This window comes from Drosophila guanche, unplaced genomic scaffold, assembly GCF_900245975.1.
Source record: "Drosophila guanche unplaced genomic scaffold, DGUA_6, whole genome shotgun sequence".
Taxonomy (NCBI): domain Eukaryota; kingdom Metazoa; phylum Arthropoda; class Insecta; order Diptera; family Drosophilidae; genus Drosophila; species Drosophila guanche.
The window spans coordinates 1,833,534-1,854,023 of NW_022995756.1; the positions used below are offsets into that span (position 1 = coordinate 1,833,534).

The 20,490-nt window shown below is 41.0% G+C and overlaps 1 pseudogene; it reads left to right on the plus strand.

The window, feature by feature from the left end:
* Nucleotides 1-20,490, plus strand: part of LOC117590010 — a 58,482-nt pseudogene that overhangs the window by 614 nt on the left and 37,378 nt on the right.

The following is a 20,490-nucleotide window of genomic DNA, read 5'->3' on the forward strand; positions in this document are numbered from 1 at the left end:
GTAATCGTAAAATGTATTCTGTCTTGCTGTGGGTATTTCACAACAATAATAGCAATTGCATGCATTCGAAAACTAACAATGACTGACCAAATTCTAATAATCTTTCGCCACTTCTCCCCTCTTACAGACAAAAGTACTAAGGCCATAGCCTTCATGCTGAAGGTTCCACATACAACTCCTCATATGGAGCAAATGCTGGCCATGGCAAACTTCTTCAATACTGAGAATTTGGCTTATGTGGATGTATTGCCGAAACTGGAAGAGCTCTATAAAGCCAAGGGACTGGACGTCTCATTGGCACCGCGCGCCCATAGGCTAGACTCCAGCGAGGAGCCAAAACTGGCCAATACCGTGCTCATGAACGATCTGGGTAAGGACGGTTTTAAGAATTTGAATCGTCGGGAGTGCCTCAACTTGGAGCAAACCAAGTTTGCCCTTCGAAAACTGGCCCAATACCATGCGGCCACCGCAATGATGATTGAGGTGAATGGCCCTTTTCCAGATGTATTCATGAAAGGTATGCTCGGAACGAACAAGGATGCCATTAAAGCCTTTATGGAAGGAATGCTTAGCCCCTTCCAAGCTAAATTTTTGGAACATCTGGAACATCTAAAAGATGGAGAGCAGTATCGGGACAAGCTTGTAAGTCTTCTTGATCAATAATTAACAATTAGTGCATACTTTAATCGGCATATGTGAAACTGTATCCCAACAGACCAAAACATTTTCGAAATTTGCCTCGCAGTTCCTTAAGCTAAGCGAGTACGATCCCTCGGAATTTTGTGTTTTGAATCATGGCGATTGTTGGATGAATAATTTGCTGTTCAAGCTCGACTCCAAGGGAGAACCTGAAGATATGGTGTTTGTGGATTTCCAAAATCCCAATTACGGTTCCCCGGTCCAGGACATCTTCTACCTTATCATCACCTCAGTGCACATAGACTACAAGATGAAGTACTTTGACTTCTTTATAAGGCACTACCACGAGCAGCTCACCAAACATCTGGATCTGCTAGGCTTTACAGGTCGTCAGCCTTCCCTCCGGGAGCTCCACTTGCAGTTTTATAAGTACGGAGACTGGGCGTTGTTCCCCGCGATTACAGTGCTGCCTGTCGTGCTCTTGGGTCCCACTGAGGGTGCCACTTTCGAGAATTTCGTGGGTGAAAACGAATCAGCCGGAAACTTCAAAGACCAACTGTTCACCAACCCACAATACCGCAGCTACATAGAGCAGTTGCTGCCTTGGCTGGACAATCGAGGACTGCTGGACATAGAGTGAGTATATGGATGGACATAGACGGAGCGAGTTGACAAGATGATTGTTGGCATTACATTTTGTAGTATGCTCTTGGCGAATCAATAAATAAATAAACTCGGATTCTCATTCAATTGTTCCTTATTATACCCGGTACTCAAAGAGTAAATAGGGTATATTGTATTTGTGCGAATAACGGTTGTATGTAACGCACAGAAGGAAGCGTTTCCGACCCCATAAAGTATATATATTCTTGATCAGCATCAATAGCCGAGTCGATAGAGCCATGTCTGTCTGTCCGTCTTGTTTTTCGGCTAGTTCTCAGAGACTATAAGAGCTAGAGCCACCAAATTTTGGCTCCGGACTGCTGTATGCTCACACTGAAACCAGTGTATTTCAAAAATGAGCCACGCCCCCACAAAAAGGCGAAAACCTCCCAAATCTACAGTTTTGAAGATAAAAGAAAACTAATCTATCTATATCTATCAGATCACCAAATAGGACCAAAATCGGATTATTATTATAGCCACAATGGAGAAATTAATTTCCAGTGGCTAAACCCACCCTGTCCCGCAGCTTTTGTTGCTCTTTTTACATTCTCTCATTCACACTCTGCTTCTGCTTCACTCCGCCCCTGCCTCTGCCCACGCCCAGGCGATTACTCTACCGACTTTTAACCCACCCCGTCCCGCAGCTTATATTTGTTTTTTGTGATGGCGCTGCCTCTGCCTCTGCCGCAAGTCAGCAGTATGTGGGTCTAGGGAAGGGCGGCGAGCGTGTTGGTGTGAGAAGTGTTGTAGATGACAGATAAAGAAAAAATTTAAATTTGACAAAACACCGCTGAGGTGCAGATTCACTATTGTCCCAATGACCAGTTTTGGTGGCTGTTTACGCCAATTAGCCAAGTTATGGCCCTAAGCAATTAGTATTTTGTATAAGTAAAATGAATTTGTAGCATTAAGCTATTAAATTGTTGCATTTATGACATACTGACAGAAGCTTGTTGCTATAGAACATACATGTGATATGTGAATACGATAGAGAAAGAGGAAGAACATGCATTTAATAGGTGAAATTATCGAAATTGAAAAGAAGAAGAGATTAAATTGATTTGAATTCCGACTCGGTCGAACAGCAGCACTTGGCTTTTTATTTCGAGATTTTGATTCTGAACTGGTTGCGAGGAGTTGCGGAAACAGTGGCCAAAAGCTAATTTTTAAAAGTTAAAACCAAGACTCGGTTTTTAACGCTCTGTATTAGAAAACGAGTGACTATCAAAGTTGCGTACCAGAAAATTTCATAGATGGCGCCACTTTCGAAAATTCTGCTGTGAAACCTAGCGGTCATTATTGCACAGAATGTGCAGGGAAAAAGTACCAATTTTATTTCTGTTTTAAATATCTCATAAATTGGAAAATACGATTAACTGATCCAATTTTTTTGATGCATTTTATTTAGTAGGCTTATTACTACGTGTTCTGTAATGTGAACGATATCTAGTGGTTGGCGATGTCTTCTACATCTAGATGTAGTCCTGAGTGCCGGGTATAAAAGTTGTGACGCGTAAGAAGCGTCTCACACGTCCCTTCTCGTTTTACTATCTCTTTTTGCATACGCCCGGTCCGCATGATGATAACAATCCAAGTCCCTCCTTCTTTACGCAATCCCGATTACCCGCTTATCGATAGTCCTTGTATCGGTGTCGTGGACGATACCACTAACCAAATAGTATAGTAGACTATCAGCTTCCATAAGTCTCGAAGTCCCAGGACTCTGCCAAAGTCCCAGCTACAAGTATTAGTGCGTGTAGAACACACAGCTAGAAGTCCCAGCAACATTTGTATAAGTGCGTGTAGAGCACGCAGCCAGACGTCCCAGTTACATTTGTATAAGTGCGTGTAGCCAATGATTTTTTAGCGCTCCAAACCGGTTTTGTCTTGATTCACACGGACACTGCAAGTAATGATGTGGTGGTGCGCTGACTTTCTGAAGTGCGATGGAACGAAAATTCGTTTTGATGATTTGATTTTGTTTTCGGGGCTTGGCGTATGAACCTGACCTGCCGCAACATGTGCAGAATGAGGGGTGGGGATTGGTTTCAGGACCCTTGGGGGTTGGAAAAAATAAATATACCAATAGAAGTTGTTATTGCATTTGAATGCTGTAATTGTATTTAATTGCAGATTTTATACGCCGTCGCTTCTCGACTTCGTTGCTGCCGTATTGTCAACATTGTTACCAAATCCATCTTTTACAGACAAATCTATATGTACACACATATGTATATATATGTACATATGTATGTACATACATCTTTCCAATTTCTGTTCTCGTCGTTTGAAGGAAGGGTATGTGAGCTCAGAAGCAACACAAAAATGTCAAAAGTCTCAAGAATAGATACACGCATTGCCATCATGTATGGATGTGTCACCGCACACATGAAATAACGAAGCAGTCTTGAAAAAGACAAAAAAAACTTTGCTGTTGGGAGAGTCGCTTTGCGTTCAATGCTCAAGAGAGCCAACGCCAAACTCTCTCACCAAGAGCCGAAGGCACATTTTACTACGTTTGACCACTCTCTGAGTGGTTTGCTTAGTCACTAACCAAATAGTATAGGTTAGTGGCTTATTTGGTTAGTGGCTTAGTGCTCGAAACCACTAACCAAATAGTATATACTTCATTTTCTTTTAAATCTTCAAATATAATTCACCATTTCTTGAATTTTATAACAATACTTAATTCCTAAAACATTTTTCCTCGACTGATATTCACCTTGCGGAATAAATAAATACTAACATAAAAATACGAACATTCAAAACAAAAATACACACGGATTCTATTTTTCTGCCCGAGGTGGCATCCCCAATTTTAGGTAAACAAAGCTGAAAGTGGCATGCAAATTTAAATGATTAACTTAAAAACTTGTCTTTAAGAGACACTGCAAGCACGTGGGGAACATAACCTCTACGCCAGGTAAGTATTGGAGCAAAGCTGTAACAAGTTACATATTACGACGTGGCGATTTCCCCCTTGTAAAGGCGGGTGGCCAAATAATTCCCCTCTACCCAAGGGTAAAGCGGTAACTTAAAACCTCAAAAAAAAAAAAATAAATAAATAAATGATTAACTTAAACTAAAATTAGACTCCGCTTAACGAAACGGAACTTAACAAAAAAACTATCCTAACATATTTTGTGTTGTTGTTTTTTATTTTATTTTCATTCATGTGTGACGACTTGTGTTTTGGAATATCAAGACAAACAAAAATATATGTGATACGTGTGAATTGACTATGTGTTCCGGGAATAAATATATAAAGTGCGAATGAGGCTGCATGAGTGGGTATAATGTGTGTATGTGCGATGGGGCTTATTTGGCGGCGGGTATTATGTTTCGTATATCATTTTAATAATGGTGTTAATATATGTGGCTATTTTCTAAGTGAATACATGCGGGTTTTTAGTGTGTGTGGTGTGTGTGTTATGGGTGTGTAACGTGTGTGGTATGTTGGGTGTGTGTGGCGTGTATGTGGTGTGTTGTGCCGTTGCAGTGTGCGGGGCGCCGGTGCGTGTCTGGTGTCTTCCCCTGGATCTGGCGCTCTGATCCTTCCGAGGTGCTCCCTCCGGGCCAGTCTTGTCGCTGACCCAGCTGTCGGCTCTGCGTGGTGTCCGCTGCTGCCGTCTCCTCCTTCCAGCGCCGTCGTCGCCTCGCTTCACGGTTGTCGGTTTCGTGGTGTTCTTTTTTGTATGGGTCTGGGCACTGATTTCATTTTTTTTTTTTTTAGGTTGCCGACCAATCTCTTGCACTTCTTCCCGCACTGACCCTCTCAATATAACCTTTACGGCCACGTTTCCTTCTCTCCTCCTTGCCACCTTGCAACCCTTTTTCAGCCTCCCAGGATCTACACCAGAGGCCGCTGTCTGCTCTTGTTCTCCAGCCCTGTCGGTTATCGGCTACTTCAGAAAGCCGTCCATAACAATATTCAAGTTGTTTAAGATATCTCTATTTTTATGGTATATTTTCAGAATCAATTACGACTCCATTTCGCCAGTCTGCCCATTTTCTTAATCTATTAGACTCTATTATACCTTTGTAGGGTATTTGTGCTATTTGACCGTTTTCTATATCTGTAATTACATATCTGTCGTTTGGTAGCGCTTTTTTCACAATATATGGGCATTTAAATTTTGGTATGAATTTCTTATTTGAACCTATTGTAGTATCGCCGTTCCGCACCACCACAAAATCCCCAATGTTATGTACTATATGTGCTTTGTATAGTCGTTGTTCAACACTGGTGAGGCGCGTATCTCGTTTTTACCGCGGAAAGTAGAAAATTAGCTTATTTCGTGAAATTGAGCCTAAACTCGCTTATAATAAGCAATAACCCGATCACTCGTGGTTACCCAACATCCTGATAAAGACGGCGGGACAAGAGTGGCAGTAGATCCGTAGATTTTCCGGATAACCTTGCCTCGCCGCAATGGCGGCCCAGCAAAACCAGTAACACGGAAGCTGGTGCAGCGTAATCCGGAACCATGGCTGGCATAGGAAGGACCAGGATGGCCACGGAGAAGGCCACAGGATCAAGGATCCTAGTGGAGACGCGAAAAAAGAGGGAAGGAGACCCCAGACCTGCTTTTTCGGCAGGCGTAAAAATGGCAGGAAAAACAACAGCTACGACGACAAAAACCACCTTGAAAGAGAAAGAGACGAAACACAAAACTACCAAAACAATTACTAGTGAGAAAGAGAAAGCGGATGTGCATGTTTGTCAGACGTCCGTGAGTACAAGATCAACAACGACAACTAACAACAACAACAACAACAAAAACAACAACAACAAAAACATCAACAACAAATACTTCGAGGGCCACAAAGGCCCTTTTGTAGTGTATATAGACAAATTAAGCGATAATAATTCCAGGATTGCAATTAACCAGTTCGAGCTATCCGAACTGTTGATAAAACTGGGACTTGGCGGTATAGAGGAGGTCGCGAGGATAGGCTATGGCAGGTGCAAGATTGTATGTAGGTCGGCCGACGGTGCAAACGAGCTTGTGGAAAACAGTGCCTTCGCCGGCCACGGGTACTCTCCCCGAATTTTGCGGCACTTTGTGCAAAAGGCGGGCCTAATCTTTGGGATCCCTGGCCACCACTCGGAGGAGCAGCTCTCGGACGTCCCCATAGAGGGAATACAACGGATTTCCAGAACAGACAGAACCTCCGGGGATAGGGTACCCACCGGCAGGGTCAAACTATGGTTTAGAGGTGAGCAGCTGCCCAAGGAAATCAAGTTCCTGTACACCAAGGTAGCAGTGAAACCTTTCGTTCAGTTTAGCCAATGCTTCAGGTGCTTTGGGTTCGGTCATATGGCGCAGTACTGCAAAAGCCTGTCGAGATGTTTCAGTGACACGCTATGCTCGGGACTAAGCTGTGCTAACTGCAAGGGTAACCACGCGGCTACGCACCAGCAATGCGAGGCCAGAAGGAAAGCGTTCGCAATTCAAAAAAGCATGACGCTCGAAAACCTATCACGGGCTGAGGTCAAGGCTAGGTACCCGACACTCTTTGGTAGATCTCCACCCAACCCTTGGGACCCAGGGGAGTTTCCCCGACCCACCTGGCAAAATGGCATCCTCCCCGAACGGCAAAACAACAAAACTGAGGCAGCTAGGGAAATTCACTCGGTTGCTTCCTTTGCCGAAGTGACCAAAGCCAAAAGAGTGGCAGCCCGCAATTTGGAGTCGGCTAAGGCAGCTGCCAACATGGCAGACTGGAGGAACGCTTTGAACGCAGATGGCCCTCAATTAAGTGAAAAATTCGTGAGAACAACGCCCGTGGTCTCATCTATGGCCCAGGAAAAGCTTAACGCACTGGGATCCATGCTTACAGCGTTCCTGGTGGAACCCAGCAACATTTCCAAGGGGGAACTGGTGCAGAAGTTTTTCCAACAGATCTTGGAGTATGTTAACTCCTCCAATGCTGAACTCGACCGTTTGCAAATTGTGCAAGGGGTGGAAGCGGGATACTCAAACAAAAAACAATGAAGATTCTGCAACTAAACATTCAAAGTCTGACTTACAACAACAACAAACAGCTCCTAAATATTTTTCTAATAAACAACGAAATAGACATTGCAATCCTTTTGGAGATCTTGGTTGTAAATAATGCGGACTGCAGTATTTAGATTACAACTTCATCGGCAATCCCAGAGAAGACGGCTACGGCGGAGTAGGATTCTATATTAGAAAGAAAATTAGATTTAGCATTCTGAAAATAGACTGTGATCTAGAGATCGTAGGTATTAAGACCCTGAACCTCAAAAACAACCTCAACATTTTCAGCGCATACAAATGACACTTTCCCAATTCAAATCGGACATTAAAAATGTGTTCGAGCTTGCGGAGTCCCTAGACTACCCTTCAGTCGTAGGAGGAGATTTCAACGCCAAGTCTTCCATCTGGGGAAACCCTTCCAGTGACCGCAAGGGCCGCAGCATCGAGAATGCTACTCGTGAGGCGGATTTTAACCGTCTTAACGACGGATCTCCAACGTTTTCCAGGAACCCTTCCCAATTCTCTGTTCTTGACCTCACCTTTTCCAATCACATGATCGGTAGAATCGACTGGCAAGCCCTTAAATCCAAAATAACCAACAGCAACCACTTCCCAATCGTCATAACAGTCGAAGGGTTAGATGCCTCCATTCAAGAGAAGAAAGTGCTGCACAATAGAATAAATCGTATTTTAGGAGCAAGCAGTTTTACCAATCTACAAGAGCTCAACGATAAGGTCAAATCCCTGACCAGTAAGAACACAGTTACCATTCCCAGCAACAACAAGTATATTGCCAAAAAATGGTGGAACGAGGGAGAATCTCTATCTATAGAGAGAGATAGAGAGACTATTTGGCGTTAGAAATGCGTGCAGGCAAAAATACTATTACACCAAAAAATTTGAGGATGCCAGGGCCACCATAGAGGCCGACCGTATTCTGAAAAATGAGATTAAAAATAGCAGAAGGTCAAACTTCTCAAAGTTCATAGAAGAGGTTTCCTCTTCGCCCTCCATGTAGAGCAGAGTAAAGAACCTAAAGAAATACGGACAAGTCAAAAACGTAGGGAACACATTGACAGACGAAAACGACAATGGCTTTCTAAAAATGGTCAAAGACATCCCCTCCACAGGATACTGCAGCAACTTCCTGTGTGGAAAAACATAACATCTTTGAAATTGTAAACAGGGTATGGCTCAGTGGCATCATCCCAGAGGTCTGGTGTAGAATCAAGGTGGTACCAATCCCCAAGAAGAATGCGGACCCCGCTTCCTTCCAAAACTACAGACCTATTTGCTTAATAAACACCCTGTTTAAGTCTATAGAGGGGTTGATAAAGTTAAAGCTGGACGAACATATTACAAGGCAGGAGCTTTTGCCGGTCAGATCCTACGCCTTCAAGAGGAACAGGTCCACGGCGCTCTGCATCAACGACCTGATCAACGAGGTCCTGGCTATGAAAGCGAGAGGGAATCAGGTCGTGGCGGCCTGTCTTGACCTACAAAGGGCATTTGACTGCGTAAGAGTCGACACGCTAGAGCAGAAGATGAATGTCATGCAGTTGGACCCGAATCACACTGCCTGGATTGCCAGCTTCCTGAGCAAGCGTCTACTCATCAAGGGCAAGAGTGAGGTTGAGGTGAACAGGGGGGTTAATCAGGGAGCTGTCTCAGTCCAACTCTGTTCAACTTGTACACCGCAGAACTGCACGAGATAAACGATGGCAATTGCCTACTGTTTCAGTATGCGGACGACTTCTTTATTATTTGCTTCCACAAGGAGATTTCCATTGCCAAACGTATGCTCCTTGGAAAAATAGACAGCTTTGAGGCAAGATGCAACAGGCTTAACCTTGCTTTCAACCCAGCCAAATCCAAAGTGGTTCACTTCAGCATCCGAAGAACCGAGCTGAACATTGAGCACCAAGGAGTAGAGATTAGGCAAGTAGATCAGATAAAATATCTAGGCAGAATAATTTCAGCGAACAACTCAGCCTCAGTGCAAGCCATTTCGGAGTCAAACAGAACCTGTGCGTTCCTAAGACTACTCAGTGGGTGCCATTACGGTATCAGCCCAAAGAGAGGGCACATAGTTTTCAAGGCCTTTGTCAGAAGTAGACTAGAATACGCTTGCTCGTCTTTCAGCAACTTGTCCAAATCCGCTCTAGCCAAAATCGAATCTCATTGTAACCACCACCTTAGAAAGTCACTAGGCTTAATCATCTGCACCCCAATCCCGATTATTTACCACATGGCAGAAGAACTTCCCCCGGAATACAAAATGAGATTCCTAGCGGCAAAAGAGTTAGCCAAGGCATTTGCGTACAGCCTCCCAGCGAGTAGGACAGTGTCCCTAAACAGGGACATAAACACGGGCTACGCTAAGGCATTTCGGGAGTTCGGTGATATTCTGGAGAATATCGAGGTCTTTGAGAGTACAACTTCACATTGCACCAAAATTAGGTCAGGCTTAGACTTCTTTAAGGGGGCTGCTGAGAACAAGCATAGCTTAGACCACGCGGGCATATTAGTTCTCCATAGGGAAAAAAGGGCATTACTGACAAGGGGAGGCTTCGAGACCTACTACACTGATGGATCAGTAGCTAACAGACACTCTAGCGCAGCTTTCCTACACGACAGCTCAGGTTTCATAGACAGCTTTTACACGCACAAAACCTTGTCATCACTGTCCGCCGAGTTGCTTGCAATTGAAAAGGCCTTGGACCATGCTATTTCCCGCGGGTTTTCTCGTATCGCCATCCTAACGGACAGCAGAAACGGGGCTCTAATACTATCAAGGAGCATTCAGGATAATTTTATCGCTTATAAAATCAGGGAGAAGACCCGTCAAGCCCAATACCTAAAGAAGGTAGAAATCCATTTTATACCCACGCCAACATCCCTCAGAACACGACAGTAGACTCAGCAGCCAAAGAAGCACACAGACTGGTAAAATATACAGTCGTTAAATGGAATCTTAAAGATGCAATATGTGAGATACACCGAATACTGAAGGAAGAATGGGAGAGAGAGTATGCCGAGTTTGCCAGCGTTAAACGCAGAGGATACTGCTCACTTTTTCCCTCTACCTCAACAAAACCATGGTTCCTAAATAGAAATAAGGTAAAAGCCATTGACGCTAAAAGGATCAATAGACTTCTTAGCGGCAGTGCATTTGTTAGGCACACACTTGCCAAAATGCACGTAGTCGCAAGAAACATTTGTGATAGTTGCGATATTATCGATGACGCATCGCATATAATTTTTAATTGTACCAAGTACAACACAACAAGACTAAACTACACATCGCTAAGGAAATATAATAATATCTATAAATTCTTCGAAAAAGAACAAATTAGCTCGTACCAAACTTTAATCGAGTTCATCGAAAAAATTGGAGTAAAACTGTAACAAGTTACATATCTCGACGTGGCGATTTCCACCTTGTAAAGGCGGGCGGCCAAATAATCCCCCTCTACCCAAGGGTAGAGCGGTAACATAGAACCTCAAAAAAAAAAAAAATGTGCTCTGTGGTTTTTCCTGAATGCCTAAGATGTTTTGTTTTGCACCTTCTGAATCTTGTCACTTGATGCCTTCCGTACTGATTTCATATTCCGGGCCAAATCCGATTAATCCTCCAGATATTCACTAAGTGAATCGATTTCGAGTCCTCTTGGATAGACACCGTACAACAAAACTGAGGGAGCCTGTTCCGTTGTTGAATGCACTGAATTATTTACTGCGTATTCGACCTTACCGTACAATTAGTACCAATAGGAATTCTGAATGGGATCTGAAATGTTTGCTAGCATCGCCTTAATTATTCTATTTATTCGCTCAACCTGGCCGTTTGCTTGAGGAGATGACGTAGCTACCTTAACGTGTTCAATATTAATCTCTACCAGGAAGGAGCTGAATTCCATCGACGTAAAACAACTTCCTCTATCACTAATCACTCTTCTTGGCCTGCCATAATATTCAAAGTATCTGCCCAAACTGGAGTTTACTTCCTTCGTGCTTGTTGAATTCACGGAACAGAGCTTAACGTACTTTGTGAACGCGTCCACTATGACTAATATGTGTTTTATCTTTGAAAGAATGGCTGGCAATGACCCAAAATGGTCTATGTGAATTGTGGCGAACCGAATCGGTTTTTTCTTAATATTATGCAGTGTACGATTACTCCCGTGTCTAGTTAAGTACTGATTTCATAATACATTTTAGACAATTTTTAATAAAATGTTCCACCTTAGATTCCATGCTCGGAAACCAATGTCCGCTATACACTTAAAAGCTCCCATGTGGCATAGCTTTTCATGTACCGAGCGAATAACATTCTCCTCCATTTACGATGGGACATAAAGCAAGATTATGTCATCTTTTATTTTTCTGTATACTAATCTATCCTCTAGTGTACAATTCTTTACTGGGCCAGCCTCTTACTCTCTTAAAATGGTTATTTCTGAATCTCTACTTTGGGTTCTCAGTAGCTGAAAATTTATCTGAAAACCCTTCAAATATTCATATATGGAATTTTCTTAATGAGTACACACTTGCAAACGTTTCCAGCTCGAACTATGGTATCTCAACTCGGCTGAAGTTGCGGTCTTTGAAAAAAACGCAATTGGGTGGAATTTTCCATCGTCTTGTTTTTGTAATAAGATACCACCATGAATACTTGCGTCGCAATGTAATTTGGTCTCTCTATCTGGATTATATAATGCAAGAATTGGCTTTGAAGATAATCTAGAATATAGATCCTGAAATACTTTATGGCATTCATTTGTAAACTCAAACGTAACGCCTGGTCTAAAATATGAAGAGTCCCAAGCACTTTTCGACTTCGTACACATTCTTTGGAACTGGAAGGTGCTTAATTGCTACTGTATGCTCTTCATTAGGCCTTATTCCCTCTTTGCTAACTCTGAATCCCAAAAAGTCTATCTTTGGCTCAGAACTGGCATTTCTTTAGTTTTAGTTCCAGTCGAAATTCCGTAAGCCTTCTTAAAAGTCGTCCTAATAAAATTAAATGCTCTTCAAATGTTTTGGTGCCGATTGCGATATCATCCATATAAACCGCAATATTGCCTTCCTTAATCAATGGCTGAAGAACAAAATCTGTGAACCGTTTAAAACAAGCGGGAGCTATTTTCAATCCGAACGGCATTTTCACTCGTACTGACCATCTGGTGTCACAAACGACGTTTACTTAACGGAATCTTTGGCAACCTTAATGATGAAATCCACTATTTAAGTCTAATATACTGAAAAAACGATTGCCCTCCAGTCTCTCTAGGCTGTCATCTATGCGCGCCAATGGGTAACCATCCCTTTCAACAATTTTATTCAACTGTCTAAAATCTACACAATCTTTTTTCACCACTTTTCTTTTTCACTAGCTTTTTCACTAGGTTGCTGGAGATTATGGTGATGTACTGTTCCGAATGTGGCCAACTTCTAACAATTCATTAACTAATGTTTCTAGTATCTTACGCTCGTCATACTTCAACTTAATTTTCAATTCAAAATTATGCTCTACCGGAGGAATCCTTGCGCTATAAACGTAGTTTGTTTTAATAGTTTGCTTAACCGATTTAATTTGCTCAGTTCTTAAACTTTGATTTATAGCAAAGTCCTCTTCGTTCTGAATGTTAATACTGAATATAAATTTATCGGAATATGAATAGACGGAATCTAAGGGTTCGGAATTTGAAATGTCGGAATATAAAGGTTCGGAATCTGAATGGTCGGAATTTAAAGGTTCAGAATCTGAATGGTCGGAATTTAAAGGTTCGGAATCTGAGTGGTCGGAATTTAAAGGCTGTTTGGCGTTTGAATAGCTTCACTACATTTTAATTTTAGGTTAAATCTACTTAAAAATTTTCTTCCACATAAAATGGGATATGGAATGTAGTTATCTGGAAGAACGTAACATAATATTCTGTGCGTAATACCGGAGAATGACATAAATATCCAGATCTTCCCAAACGTCCATAACCGAAAATTTCCCAATCCTTTAAAGTTAGTTTCCTTCAAACTGTTTTCTCTTAATTTGAGTGGTAATGCGGAATGACGTATTAAACTGGCGTATTAAGACTCCTATCTGGCGTATTTATAGTGTCGCAAGAGATTCTTACCGTATTTATTACTGCCACTTCGTTATCGTCTACCTCCTTGCTAGTCCATTCCTGTCGGAATTTATCCGACAATGCCACCGCTTTATTCCCTGAAGGTGGTGGGACCTTGCAGTTATTTATAGCATGTACATTGGGCTTTGTACACGCCTTAGCGATGTGTCAGGTGCCAGTCGCACGCACCTGAGCTTAAACGTCCCCTTGCAGTTCAGCTCAAACTCTTCCATCCATGCGTGACCGCTGTTTACTTTTCCTGCATAAGGTTCCATAATCTTATATCTGCTTCTATCATAAGGCGTTCGGCTTCCAGCCTCCTAGCTTGTGCGTCTGGCGAATTTTCTGGACCGTCCGATTTTACTTCCATATTCTTGCTTTCTTCACCAGGTAGTTCCATTAAGTCAGCGCCATTTGCCATTTGCCATTGCCAGTTGCCGAAGCTGTCTGAATGTTGCAGCCTGATCGAACTCAATGTTATTTTCGATCTGAAACTGCGTTCATGTTCTGCAGAAACTGCGACGCCACGCCAAAATCTAAAGGTAACGAACGTTCCAGAAGCAAAAAAATGCTCTGTATGCATTTGCTTGTGCTGCGACGAACAGACGCCAAAACGTACATATGTACTATGTTGTGCTATCTCCTTTCTGCTACCGGAGTCTTATGTGCCGAATGTGTGAGTGAAAAATTTATTCGAATTAAAGGCACGTTTCCCTTTATCACACTTCTGAAGTTGTAAGCAAGCACTATTCTTGATATTTTAAGGGAGTTTTAAGATATATTTTTGCACATGTTTCTTTAAATGTATTTTTATACCCGGTACTCAAGTAGGGTATATTGTATTTGTGCGAATAACGGTTGTATGTAACGCACAGAAGGAAAAGTTTCCGACCCCATAACGTATATATATTCTTGATCAGCATCAATAGCCGAGTCTATGTCTGTCTGTCTGTCTGTCTGTCTGTCTGTCTGTCATACTGTCTGTCCGTCTGTCCGCCCATATTGTTGAACGCCTGGATCTCAGAGACTATACAAGCTAGAGCCACCAAATTTTGCTCACACTGTTACAAGTGTATTTCAAAAATGAGCCCCGCCCCCTTCCGCCCCCGAAAAAGGGCGGAAACAACCCAAATCTACAATTTTGAAGATAAAAGAAATCAGATCACCAAATTGGAATCCGATTGGACCATTATTATAGCCAGAATGAAAAAATGTATTTTGCAGTGGCTAAACCCACCCCGTCCCGCAGCTTATATTTGTTTTTTTTTTTTACATTTTCTCATTCACACTCTGCTTCTGCAGTATGTGACCTCTGCCGTGGCTAAACCCACTGTCCCACTGTTTTTCACCATCTCTCATTCAAACTCTGCTTCGTGAAGTGCGGCCTCTGCCTCTGCCGCGTCTATGCCTCTGACATGACTCTGCAGTGTGTGGCTTTAGGGAAGGGTGACGAGCTAAAGGAGCGTGTTGGCGTGAGAAGTGTTGTAGATGTATATGACAGATGAAGAAAAAATGTTAAATTTGACAAAACACCGCTAAGGTGCAGAAGTAGTACTGAGTGCCAAGTTGTGAGTGGTATAAAAGTTGTGACGCGTAAGAAGCGTTTCACACGTCCCTTCTCGTTTTTGAATTACACTTGTAACAGTGTGAGCAAAATTTGGTGGCTCTAGCTTTTATAGTCTCTGAGATCCAGGCGCTCAACAAGACGGATAGACGGACAGACAGACAGACAGACATAGACTCGGCTATTGATGCTGATCAAGAATATATATACTTTATGAGGTCGGAAACGTTTCCTTCTGTGCGTTACATACAACCCATTCTCGATCTCTCTCTCTCTCTCTCTCGGAGAAAGCTTTTTAAGCTTCAATAAGAATATATGTTCGGAGCATGGTAGAATTACTAATAGGTAACGTCGTCAGCTGAGTGGAGGAGCACCTGCTTATTCACCACGCTCTCTCAGCTCTCAGAGAGGTAAGCGCTAGAGAGAGATAGCAAACGTTTATTAGTCATTTCACCATGATTTCACCATGAGCTGGTGCTCCTCGAATGAGAAGGATGTGGTGAATACGTCACCTATTAGTAATTTCACCATGGTTCGGAGCAACAAGAAATATAATTATTAAGATCAGCTCGCCTTGGTTATATTTACACTCTCTTTATACTCTCTTATATTAATATGCCATTGTCGCGCTCATCGCTCCCTCTCAGAGTGCATATGTGTGCACCCTTCGTACGGGTTATATTGCATTGCTTTGCCCTTTTCTTAGTCCCAGTCTAAAATATTGTCGATCGCCGCGCATCTCCGAGCAGTCAAATTAATTCTTTATTTTCTATTTTCAACGCCAACCCGTTACTTTAATCGAGCTCTAAACCATTGTACATATTAACAAACCGAATCGTAGTTCACGGCCACGCCCCCTTTAAATTGTATAAAATCGTCAAATAATAAACAAAACGAGAAGGGACGTGTGAGACGCTTCTTACGTCTTCACAACTTTTATACCCGTCGCTCAGTACTACATTGCACCTTAGCGGTGTTTTGTCAAATTTTAAATTTGTTCATCATCTGTCATCTACATCTACAACACTTCTTACACCAACACGCTTCGTTAGCTCGCCGCCCTTCCCTAGACCCACACACAATATATTTATGTATATATTCCTATTCCGCTTCGAAGTAGCCACGATTCTCCAGCCAAGGCAGAAGCTCCCTTATCTGCAGCGAAAACAATGGATTTCTGAACAGCTCCACGATGTCAGCGTCATCGCTGCCAAAGTACGAGAACGATCGATAAGATACAAGCAAGGTATTAGTTATGGTTTGGATATCAAATGATGTCTGACCTACCCCAGTGGCCGTACTTCAGCAGATCCAGATAAAACACGGTGAAGCTGGGCTGCTTGCCCCGATACTTGAGCAGGGTAAAATTAGCTGTTAGCCGATCGTGGTAGTACTTCACGAAGCCATCAAATTGTTGCATTTATTGGCCGGTAGTAGCTATTATATGGGCATGTAACTATAGGACAGTGTTAGGTATACGCACAGACAAAAGAAATGATAAGAAAAGTAAACGAACAGTCAAGGGGCTAGGAGGACCTTTTACAGAAAAAACAATAAAACCAAAAAACCAAAAGAGAAAAACGATCCCAAACTAAAATAGTGCCGCAGATTCATTTGAAAGGGACGGGACGAAACACTTGCTTGAGGGATGTTTGAATCGTTTAGTGCCGCAGATTCATTCGAAAGGGACGGGACGAAACACTTGCTTGAGGGATGTTTGAATAATTGCAGGGAACCAATCACATAAGCAGAGAGAGGGATAGTTGTTTGATGGGTGCTGTCCAGGATTATTGATCATGGATTTTTTGACAAAGTTAGTTCACATCTTTTCCGATAGGGGGCGCCACAAAAGTAGTAAGGATATAGGACAGTGGTACTCGAGTAAATTCTCACAAGGGGGCGCCACGTCGGAGAAAGTGGTTTATGAACTAGATATTCGAGTAAATTCTCACTACTTAGCGCTAGTGTTGCCTGCTATGGGATATTCTGCGTAGCAAGGATCCTATACAGGTGTGTGTATAGGATATGATCTAAGTGCTCATTTAACCAAAAATGTTTTTAGTGTCCACCATTAACATTCCTATTAAGACATAAAGTCTTATAGGATCTGTTACTTACATGATCATGCTAAAACCCATACTTTTAGGATATTTTTTTAGCATTACATAGTGAATATATGTAAATGCTTTCAGGATCTAATATTTAGCCAAGCATATGGAAATATTATGTAAAATCATGGTTTTTAGATGCCTACATGGACGATTGCATGGTAAGAGCTCACATCAAGAATGGAGTCATAAAGGATGAAAAGACAAAAATTAATCAATTCGACTTATAGTAAATATACTACACTCCTATATCGAATGCTACTTTGTGGTGAGTCTAAACCAATGCCCTATATCCTTACTACTGTTGTGGCGCCCTCTAGCGGACAAGATGTGAACTAACTTTGTCAAAAAATCCATGATCAATAATCCTGGACAGCACCCATCAAACAAATATTCCTCTCTCTGCTTATGTGATTGGTTCCCTGCAATGATTCAAACATCCATCAAGCAAGTGTTTCGTCCCGTCCCTTTCGAATGAATCTGCGGCACTAAACGATTCAAACATCCCTCAAGCAAGTGTTTCGTCCCGTCCCTTTCAAATGAATCTGCGGCACTATTTTATTTTGGGATCGTTTTTCTCTTTTGGTTTTTTGGTTTTATTGTTTTTTCTGTAAAAGGTCCTCCTAGCCCCTTGACTGTTCGTTTACTTTTGTTATCATTTCTTTTGTCTGTGCGTATACCTAACACTGTCCTATAGTTACATGCCCATATAATAGCTACTCACAGCTACAAGCCTTCTCATAAACTAGTGGATTCTAAACGAAGATGGATGACCTAGAAATTATTTTTATAAACTCGCAACCTGAAACAACTATAGATCTGGACACCCAGCCCGACTCCGTGGACCTTTCGCTGATATTCGGAATTAAAACGCCAGAATATATAAGGCAATGGAACGTCTTAAGTGATATTGTATGGGATGATAGTCTAGATGACCTAATGGCTGCTGCTCCGATTGATGAAAGTCAGACATTCAACTTTCCGGATGATGACAGTGTATTCGATTTGGTCGATGATAATGACGAAGGGGACAGAAAACGATTCCAGGAACTTCTTCGCTCTAGAAAGAGCCGAGACGTAATTTTAATAATATTCTTATTTATGTTTAATACAATTAATTTATGTATTTTTCTACAAATAATAAATAATAAATACAATATAAATTTAAAAAAATATTTATTTTCAATGGCTAGTTTTTTTTACTTTGATTGGTGAAATTTCACTCCACCAAGAGACTCATACGATTCGTTTCCAACATGTTTTTTTCTAAGGGAGGATTACACAAAAAGAATAAGTAGATTTTAGGTAGAGTGCCGGTACTATTGAATGTATTGGTTGAATTTCACATCATATTAAAACATCATGAAAAGTCAAGTGAAATGTACTACATATTTATTTTATTTCTTAATATTTAATTTTTTGTGTAATTGTTTAAAATATTCGTTATGCTTTAATAAAACATGCATATTGAGATCAAATCTAAGCCAAAACTTTATAGCGCCCGGACATAAGTAACATTGATAAAATGATGATTTTGATTTTTGATAACTGAAGTTATGAATTTTTAATACGTGATGTTTCAGTCCATTGCGGGACCTAAAACTTATTTTCATATAACACAACTCGCAATGAAATTCAGTCATTTCGAATAGCAAATGAACTAAAGTATCTTAAGAGTTAGATGTTCTTACATAGGGTTTCGAGTTATGTATGAGCATATGTAAAATATAAAAAACCTAGCACACGGTCCATTTTTATATATATACATTATATATAATGTTTTCATTTGAATGGTTTATGTACATACGTATATGTATATGTAAAAAGTATAATATTTGAAATCCTTTTCTCATATCTGGCTTTTACATGATTACAACTATATACCTAACGCAACAACCAATCAGCATAGATATCATTTTAGAGAAAAAGACGAAATAGAGTATAAAAGATTATGTACTCATGATTAAATAATTTAGTATAAAACATTGTGTAGTTTGAATAGTTTCATTTTTATAATGGTATGTAAGCATTTTGTATTTTTGATATATAAAAGGAGAAAGAAAACTTCATTAAACATGTACATGCATAGGCGTTCCTAGAAACACTTAACGAGATAAAACCGGCGATTGGATACACCAAGGTTGAAGATCTATGTATAGGATTTGAGTACAAGATCAATGGATGTAAACTTAAAAAAACATAATTTGGAACAAAGGTAGTCCTTTATTTAAGTGTTAAGGTCAATGAGCCGCTTTGGATTATTTACCTGAAAGTTATGTGACCAAATTTTCCACAAAAGCACCCTTTAAGATGCTAAAAGAGCATGGAATTTCACATCTAAGATATAAAGGAAAAGAGATGACTAGACATAGCACTCCCCATTTCCAATTTATATTGTAACGGACACGGGAAGTGTCGTCTCGTCAGCACTCTCTGTCTACTAAAAGTTTGCCGGCTAGGCTCAGGGAAAATGGGGTGGGTGGTGTGCTGCGAAAACGAACTCCGTCACCTAACAAAATCGTAGACAGATTTACGGGAACTGGGATCGGAATTACAAACCCGGACGGAACTTAAGGTCCACTACCTACTGTGAAGAGCAAGGTGGATGTGCTCTTCCCTCTTGACCCACCCTCCATGTAGAATAACATAAGAATATGCCATTATGGTTCTACCCAAAACCTGCCGCTGCTGCCTATGTGCCTTCGGAACCCCTCCCAAAAATCAGATTAGAAATTCATGTTAAATCGTTATAATTTTACTTTGACTTGTATGACTTCAGGTTGTTTGTAACCCCCATTATTTCTACCCTAACCCTTAAAACTATTTTTACTGCATGTGTATTATATATGTGGGACTAATTTAATACATAGGAATTCAAGAGAATGATCAAATATGAATAAAAATAATATAATCAAAATATAAAGTAAGAATTAATTAATTAAATGAATTAAATGGCATAATTGTAGTGATTATAGTTAATAATAATTCATCTTATATATGGTTAAGCATGCATGTCTCACTGTGTAGACGCTATTCTCCTGACCCGGAGTGTATGTGTGTATATGTGTGTCTACTTACAGACTTTTAAACAGCTGTTGGTGTCGTTGGGCCCAATTTCACGTTCTAACTGTTAAAGAAATGTAGAAATATGCAAAATAACAAGAAGCGTTATGAAGAGGTATTTTACCAATACCCTTCCATGGACACAATGAGACCGATCAGGCACCCTTTAGAATCTATTATTAACTACGCATAAATTTCATGTTTTTCTTCTTCTATTCTAAGTTAATGTCTAGGAATATTTAATATTATTGAACAATTTTCTTTTCTATTTTTTTTCTTCTATCCATAATTTTTCATTAAGTTTTCTTTTCTAGATT